Raw genomic sequence first — 8,915 nt, 5'->3', positions numbered from 1 at the left:
CAATAAATCAATGAAGTACAATAATACTATAGTATTCATAGCTATCAAACTTTAAAATACTTTGATAAATTATATTTTTTTCCCATCCTAATAAATAAGTCGTTGAACTTACACATTAAACTTTGGAATGCTTCCAATAGAACTTTAAACAATACGGTAAGGATTGTATTTCATAATAATTATGATTGGAGATTAATAGAATGTGGCTCTTTAAAACATTAAATACCGTTTCAGTAGTTTCAAACATATTATAACTTCTTTTGTTAAATGATCCCCCCCCCTTTCATTTCATTAACACGACATGAGGCAGCTATGTTTTTTAAATTTCTTATGAGCGACGCTCCTCTCCCGCGAATCTTAAACTATATACTATTAATATTATACATTTCTAAGACCTCCTTTATGTCTACTATGATAGTTTTACTACGTTTAAAATATGAGATGAAATAACTGAGAATTTGTTCTGGAGCTTTAAGTTTCAAAATCTCCTTATGTTTTTACCTCCAGCATCAAATTGTAACGCCATGCTTTGTTACTAAAAGCTATGAAATTAGAGAAGAATACAATAAAACGACATCATAAATTACATTTAATCTTAATTTGTGCGTGCAATCTACTATAAATATAATTTCTTGGATGATGAAGAAATTACGCATAGTATAAGTGGAGACAAGTGCATTTACAATTTGTGTGGCGTTTCTCGTGTGATTGACGTCATAATATGATGATAAAAATTAGTGCTCTTATCCAGAGGTTCATAAATTTAAGCATGTTTATATAATTTCAATTATTGTTAAATTAAGATATGAATTACATGCTTCACAAAGGATAATAGCTGTCACAATAGGGTATCTTTATAGCTATACAATTGACTCTTGATTGATATACTTAATTATTAATGTAGTTGGTTTTTAATATGAAATATTTTTTATTAATCTGTGAATATATCCGTTTCTCTATTTAATAGTGCAATAGTTAGACAGGGGAACGTAAATGGCTAAATATAAGTTAATGTCGGCTTTCTTTCTCTCTCTTGGAAGGAAAGGTTGAGAAATGCTATGTGTCTATTTGAAGAATATGTGAAGTTGATTCTCCCAAGTGTGGTTTTCAAAAAGCAAATGTTTGATGAAACTAATGGTAGTATCAACGATGAGATCTTCAGTTCATTTAAAAAATATTCTAACAAAATATAAAGACTTCCAATATCATAGTTTTGTAATAACTTGAAATAGCACTTCCTTACCATTAGACCAGGGTTAAACAGTCGTTAAAATTAGCTAATAGCCAATTAGCCACTAGTAAATTATTTTTACTAGCCAAGTCGTTATCTTTGTGGTATAACGCAACCTTTCCTCCAAAAAGAAACAAAAAAAAAGGCCCGAAATCATCTGGTAGTTAGCCAAATAAGTTAATCTTACCAACCGCTATTTACATATTATATATTCGCAAACTATCACTGTCATATTATTTCTTCACCATTTTTAAAATAAATTACATATTATTAAAATCTACATAGTATTTTATTCGATATTGTTTTATTATATTGCTTACTAATATTTTATTAAAAGAGTAGTTATGATAAGTTATTATATTATTTCTATGAAGAAATAGCCAAAATTTCTTCAAAGAAATAATAAAACGGCAAATATATATATTATACAAACGACGAGGGATCAACAGGAAATTGAATTCCTGTTCTTTTGCAAACGGATCATATATATAGAATAAATTATTACTTTGTGTATTTATGAAAAAGAATAAATTATGAAATAGCCATGACGTATCAAGTAGAAAAGGGAATCGACAGCTGACAACAAAATAGATAGGGTATTTTTGTGTTAGCGAGATAATGCCGTGTAGCCTTTTGAAAAATCTACTTGCCTAGAATAGCACAAAATATAAACTATCTATGTACTTGGAATATGTATATATGGAGATATTTGATCGGCTTAGATTCGAAAGGAAACTCCTATATAATAATATTTGTAGGATTAGAAAAAAGGACACAAAGTGCTTTATGAGTTGAAATATTACAGAATTTGTATTGTACAAAGATATTTTATTATCCATAGTATTTGTTTTAAATGTCAATTCGATGTATTAGAAGCTGATACAAGGCAATACTCATGATTTGAACCCAAAATTCCCTGTGTATATGCGACAATTAAGGTAGGGCATTACATAGCCAACCGGTTAGATACAGGCTACCTTGCACTAGCCCGATTTATTTTTTTTACTAACCAGGGTTTAGTGTGTCTGTCGAGCCCTACATTAGGCACTATCCGTTTTACAATCATAATATGCCTACTTTATACAATTTGTACGTACCTTCCATTATGTATTAAATTGAAACTCCTACTTATGTGTATCACATTCAATACTTAAATGCATAAAATAAGGGATGATACAATAAGATCATTTAAGCTACTTATCATATATAATTTACTTCACATTTAGATTAATAGAAAGTTGCAAATTGAGAAAAATGTTTATTAATTTATTCATGAAGTTTGAGAGAAAATAATGATTTAAATCGAAACTGGCACGTATATTACAAATAAAAAACTATTTATAGCTATACAATTGAGATGTTAAAACAGGGTAATATAAATTTATGTACTTTGATGGAACATCCGAAAAGTTAAAAAATAAATGGCATGAAAAACAATAAATAAAGTAGTATTATGTATCCCTTTAAAAACATACATTAATGAAATATAATACCATATCAGTATAAAATATACTTTGAATTGATCAAACTTAAACCAAGCAGTAAAACGAGGACCCACGTGATCAATAGCCCAAAATGTATTGGTGCACAGAAACCTTTTTTTCTTCACTAGAGGTACTGTTTAGTTATTATTTGGAGATATAATTAGGAGTATGATGTTATTTATTATTTTTTAATATTTAGAAGATGCTCCTTCGAAGGGTGAAAGACGGACTTGGCTTAACTAGAGAAGATTTTTATAATATGGAGTTTTGTTGACCCAATGATTTGTTTATTCTAGTTGAAAGATTATGATGTTTATTCTGCGTTATTTTTTCATACATCATTGATGTAAAAATATATTTTTTATATTAAACTGTGGAGTCAATTTCCCACCTCTGACAATAATTGGTCATTGTATTTTAAATTTTACATTTATTATTACAATAACAATCAATAAATCATAAATGTATAATTGAAAACTCCGGCCGTCCTCTTCTCCTTGGTAGGAAATTCAATCTTCAAAAATTCAAAAACATCTTGCATTTCCATTGTGTTTCTACAGGCTAATGATCACGTTTCGCTAATTGGTTTAAAGCTTTATTCAAACCAAGATACTTAAATGCATTTTATAAAAGCGTGACCAGTAAATACATTTTCATTAACTTCGTTTCCTGCAAAATTCATCCCCAACATTAAGATTGGCGATAGGGAACCAATTCTATTTTTTGAAGTGTTAACACCTCAATTTATGTCAGTGCTCTTGTCTTGTTGTTTTTTTGTTTGTTAAATTTTACATTGTAGCTGGACATTGGATGAAATATAGAAAAAAAATTATTATGTCGATTTTGTGACTATAACTTTTTTTGATTATTGCAACAAAGATTATGGTGGAATTGTTACCATTTTCCCATATCTATACAACATAAAGTTAAATGTACATGTACATAATGATCAGCTTTGGAAAGGTAAACATCATTTACCAAAAAAATATACACATACATATAAAAAATTTATATATTACTTTTTTTGTAAATCAAGGCAAAGATCTTTACAAAATTGAAAAATATATAATATTTCTATATAAATATTACGCTGATAAATTAATAAACAAGAGTAACGTAGATATTTGTGTCATTGAAATCTTACTATATTATTTCATTTGGGTTCTTGTTCATAGTACATATTTTAAATTTCATGACTAGAGTGTTTATTTTTTAATTATAAATATGTATGTCAGCCTGACATGCATTTTTAACATTCTTAGTAAATAAATTCATAATGGAATTATCTCTGAACTAATCATTAGTCAGTTGAAAATTAATGTTTCTAATCAAATTTGATAAAACCATGTCCCTTTATTTACAAATAAACATAAAAACCATTTGAGCGATGATAATTATCAAAATCCAATGTGCAGTTTTTATACAATGAGGATTTGAATATATTATATACAATAAAAAAGTATCAAAATCTGGATAATGGAATAACTCTGCATTACAATTCCATCTTATTAATTGTCATTGTGTTGGTCGAGTGAGTATTTTTTCATAGGTGAACAGCAACACTTTTTGAGGAAACATGCTTTTCATAAAGTGGAAAATCTTTTTGCCTTTCTCTAGACGGTTCTCCTTGAACACAGGGCCCATCAGTTTTCTTTGGTTACTCTTTCAAATTATTTTCTTTCAGAAGTTGGCCTACAAAGGGTAGAGCCATCCTTACTTCTTGACCAGCGTCTATACATGTATTATAGTGTTGGTCTTCAGATTTGACTTATATTTTCTTTGGAACGAGTAGTTTTCTTGCATGTCATGTACTTTTTGATCTCTTCTGTGCCCTTCAAAAACTTACTGGTATTGTAAACAGTATTTCTGCTGCACACAAAAAACTCAGATATAGCTGTGGGCGTCAAACCGCGTGACAGAAATTTTTTTAATACTTTCTTCTACTCTTCCATGATGTACTACTCTGTCTATTTTTGCTTAAAAAATCAACACATAGTATTATAAACTACTCAAAGTGGCAAAGAGAAAATGTTATCAAAATTAGTTCGTTCATTTTAATTTTATTTTTACATTAAGTGAAGTGTACTGAACGAGATGACTACCCCTGTATTCAAAATAGAGATAAAGAAAAATTAAGACACACTCATTGTATCCATGAGTCGACTAAACTGTATGATTTTAAGTATGTTTAGGTTTATCAGTATTATTGTATATTTTTTGAAAAAAAGAAAATAAAAAAAACCAATATGTACAAATGTTTGCAAAAAAAGATATAATATTCTTTAATAATTTAACCATTAGAGATTCAAATTTAGTCAATACTCCTTTTTGGATATTATTTTAAACTTAGTTAATTTTTTTTTTGACCTATGTGATTCAAATTTGTGATATCAGTTTTAAATATAGTATTTTTTATGTTGTTTTGAAAATCAATGATGACTATTAGTTTTCAAAATATATATGATATTCTGTCAAAAACTAAAAACTTGCATTAAAAATCTATGTTTGACTATCAATAAAATAAAACAGAATCCACAATTGAAAAATAACCAAACAAAAATTTGGAGGTTATAATTTCTAAAAATCATAGCTTGAGGGTTGAGGCCCAAATTGTCGTAGCTCAAGAATGACAAATATTAACGTTATTGTCTATGTGTCATCCCAGAAGTATAATATTTTATGTTAATAGTTGAAATCAGAGAAATTTAAACTGAAAACTGAAATAAATTTCTCAGATATATTTTATTTTACAAATTGGAAAACAACATTGTTCATATTAAAATAATTAAGTTTCCAAGTTTTACTATGTAAAGTAACTATTTGTGTTACGAAAATTTAGCTCTCAATCTACGATTTAATGATCTTTTTTGTTAGACAGATGAGAAAAGTTATTCAGTTGCTCGAAATGGCCATGCTTGGGCTTCTATTAGGCTATTAGTTATATGATCTCAATCATTAATTTGTTGAAAGTGTTTTAAACCAATCCCTTCTCAAAAAAACAAAAAATATGTTAAGTTTTATTACAACGAGTCTTTTTTAATATAATAAAATATGTAATATACACATAAGAAATAAATGTAATGGAAGAATTAACAATGAGTTATAATTGGGGATATGAATATTGGCTAAATTGAGGTGGGGTTAAAAACCATACCTGAGACAATGTCATGAAAAATATGGTAACTGTGAGGGATTGGTGACAGAGATCGTTATAAATTATAGTGATACTTGTTTGATGATACGTTATAATTTACAAAATAAAGATTTAAGAGGAATAATTAATGAGAACAGTATTCATGTTTTTCTATTATTACATAAAAAAATTTTACATCCATAGTTTTTAATAATATACATTTATAAAATAATTCATCGTATGTATTCATATGGGGTGGATATTTGGATGTAAGCCATAAAGTTATTTCAGATCTAAGACATAATAATTTAGCAACAATTATGTATAGCTAATGATTAGCGTGTCATATTAAAAAGAAAGATTATAAAAAAAGCTGTGTAGTAAAGCTCATATTAAAAAAAAGAAGAGTGGAGTAAATATCTATATTTTTAAAGCAAAGTTAATCGACACCTAATAACTCCGAGCAATGCTAGTTTAGAAATAAAATTACTCGTTGTAAATTTAACATTTGAAGATAGTTGTCAATATCGTCTATGTACCCCAAACATATTATTATAAATATGTAATAATAAACGTGACTAATTAAACTTCCAAGTACACAAATTCCTTTTTTTTTGTGATGGCTATAAGAAATTATTTTCAAGCATCAAGGATAATATAGCTTGTGTATCCTACAAAAATAATATAATTTACTGTATTAGGAAGTCGACTTGATTTAAAATCTTTTTATAAGGATGGTAAGAGGTGACGTATTAAATATATATGTACAGTGTACACGCGTGTGTATAATTAAATATTCATATAAACTATCTCTAATGTACATATATCTCATTAAATTGATCAAAACACAGGTATACATATTAGGACGGTTTGTTAGTCAACTAATTTTGAATTACGGCGTGTGCAGAAAAGTTGCCATGGGATAACAAAATGACCTATGCAAAATTTCATTATTCCACAATGTCATTTTTAGATCACACATCTCGATTAAAGTTTAAACAGAAGCAAAAAAATTTATTTAGTCAGTTAAAAATTAAAATAAAGCATTATTCTTTATTTTACATAAAATCATTTTGATTGACATTTTCTAAACTATAAATAATATTAATTGGTTTTTTATAAAATCATTTTGTAGTGAGTAAAAAATAATAACATTAAGTAATTTGGATAATCCGAGAATAGGGTGTATCTTTTTATATATATATATATATTCCAACAGGAAAGATAAGTTTAAAATTCCCTCTCGAATTGTATCTCTTTTTTCTCTATTAACAGATCTGAATGTTGATTTTTATATACAAAAAGATCATGCTAATGCATAAACATAATTTTTATTATATTATTTTATCATTATGGTACTATTTGGTTTATAAAAATAAAATTTGGTATAATTATGTTCATTGGAGTGTTTACTGTTTTTTAAAGTTGACCAAATTCAAAATTATGAATCATGTGTTTAGATGTTGGTAATGACTTCCTATTTTTTTTCTGTGCCATCAAAGACCGTTACTCTCCATACGGTTAAAGTTCCAGCGTTCCGGATGTACTTCAAAATGAGATCAAATTAAAAAAATCTTATTATAATTAAGGCATAGGAAAAGAAAAACTCATTTTATAATTTTTTTGAACTTGTTAGTAATTTTTTTGACTTTATTATGTTGTAGTTTTGTAAGTAAAAACTCATGTAGTAACTATTGAAGGCATACATAAATAATTATGGATTTTTTATTTATTGAGCTATTTATATAATAAAAATTTTTCATGAACACGATACAAATGTCCATAAACAAACATAGTTTTTAAATCTTTGAATAATCAGTAAATTAATGAATGAAATCAGACTTATGAAAGTTTTTATTCAATTTTGATCTTGAGCAATTTGTAACAATTATATATTTCTGTCTTTTCTCTTTATCATATGTTTTCTAGGATTCCTTCATTGTTGATGCTATATATCGTTCACGATTTCAGAATCACACGGAATATTTGGTAGAGCTAAATCTTCACCTTGTGCACATATTAACGATTCCTTTTTTCTTGTATAAATATTAGAGGATGTTAAGTTTAGTAATTTTTAGGATTTGTATTCAAGTTTATTGAATATAAGTAACTCGTTAGACGCCTATTTAAAAATTCTTTTGTAGTAAAAAAAAATTCTAACTTGACCTTTTGTCTTCTTTTACGATCTTCTAAGATGATGTCAACTGTCAATCTCAAGGTATTCAATCACATTTTAAGAGGCCCTAAGCTAATTATTTCCCCACCCCCTCATTATCTATCCTCTGGATCCCTTTATTAGAAGATTGTATTGAATTTAAAAAATTGCAAGGGAATTGTATTGCAATAATATTACTCACACTTGAAGGTACTCCCTTAGGGGATTGGACAAACAAATATGTTTAGATATTTGTCGTAAGTAATATTAAGCGAGTTTATAATGTGTTATTATAATTCATCATGAAGTTTGAACAAAATACGGGCAATTTTCTCTAGGGTAATCTCCCTTTCCCCATAGCAGATTTGCTAGTACCCAAGGTAACACATAACGTAAACAATCCATAATCAATCATAACTTAGAAACAAATTATAAAATTATTAATAATAATTCTTATAAGCTATTAGAGGATTAGCGCTCTATTAGTGTCCATTCTAGTTTGCCTTTGTTGTCATATTATAGCAACATAACATAGTATTTTAATCAACCTTTACATTTTGTAGTAATATTTGAAATGTTATATGATAGTAACCAAATAATTAGTTTAAATAATTATATTTAAAAAATGATTCGTGGTGACTTGGAATTAGGCACTGGATACTTTGAAATATATGCTATATATCGTGCGCGGAAAACTTCCCTGGAGGGAAATTGCCCGTGGGAAAAGTGCCCATATTTTGTTCAAACTTTATGATGAATGAATATACTTTATAAATTCACTTAATATTATTTGTGACAAATATCTAAACATATTTGTTTGTTCCATCCTCAAAGGGAGTACCTTCAAGTATGAGTAATATTATTGCAATATAAGAGGAGGAGGGGGGGATAAATAGCTTAGGGTCTCTAAAA

Source organism: Lepeophtheirus salmonis, chromosome 3 (assembly GCF_016086655.4).
Source record: "Lepeophtheirus salmonis chromosome 3, UVic_Lsal_1.4, whole genome shotgun sequence".
Taxonomy (NCBI): Eukaryota; Metazoa; Arthropoda; class Copepoda; order Siphonostomatoida; family Caligidae; genus Lepeophtheirus; species Lepeophtheirus salmonis.
The sequence above is the reverse complement of the archived record's forward strand: the minus strand, read 5'-3'. Positions refer to the sequence as shown.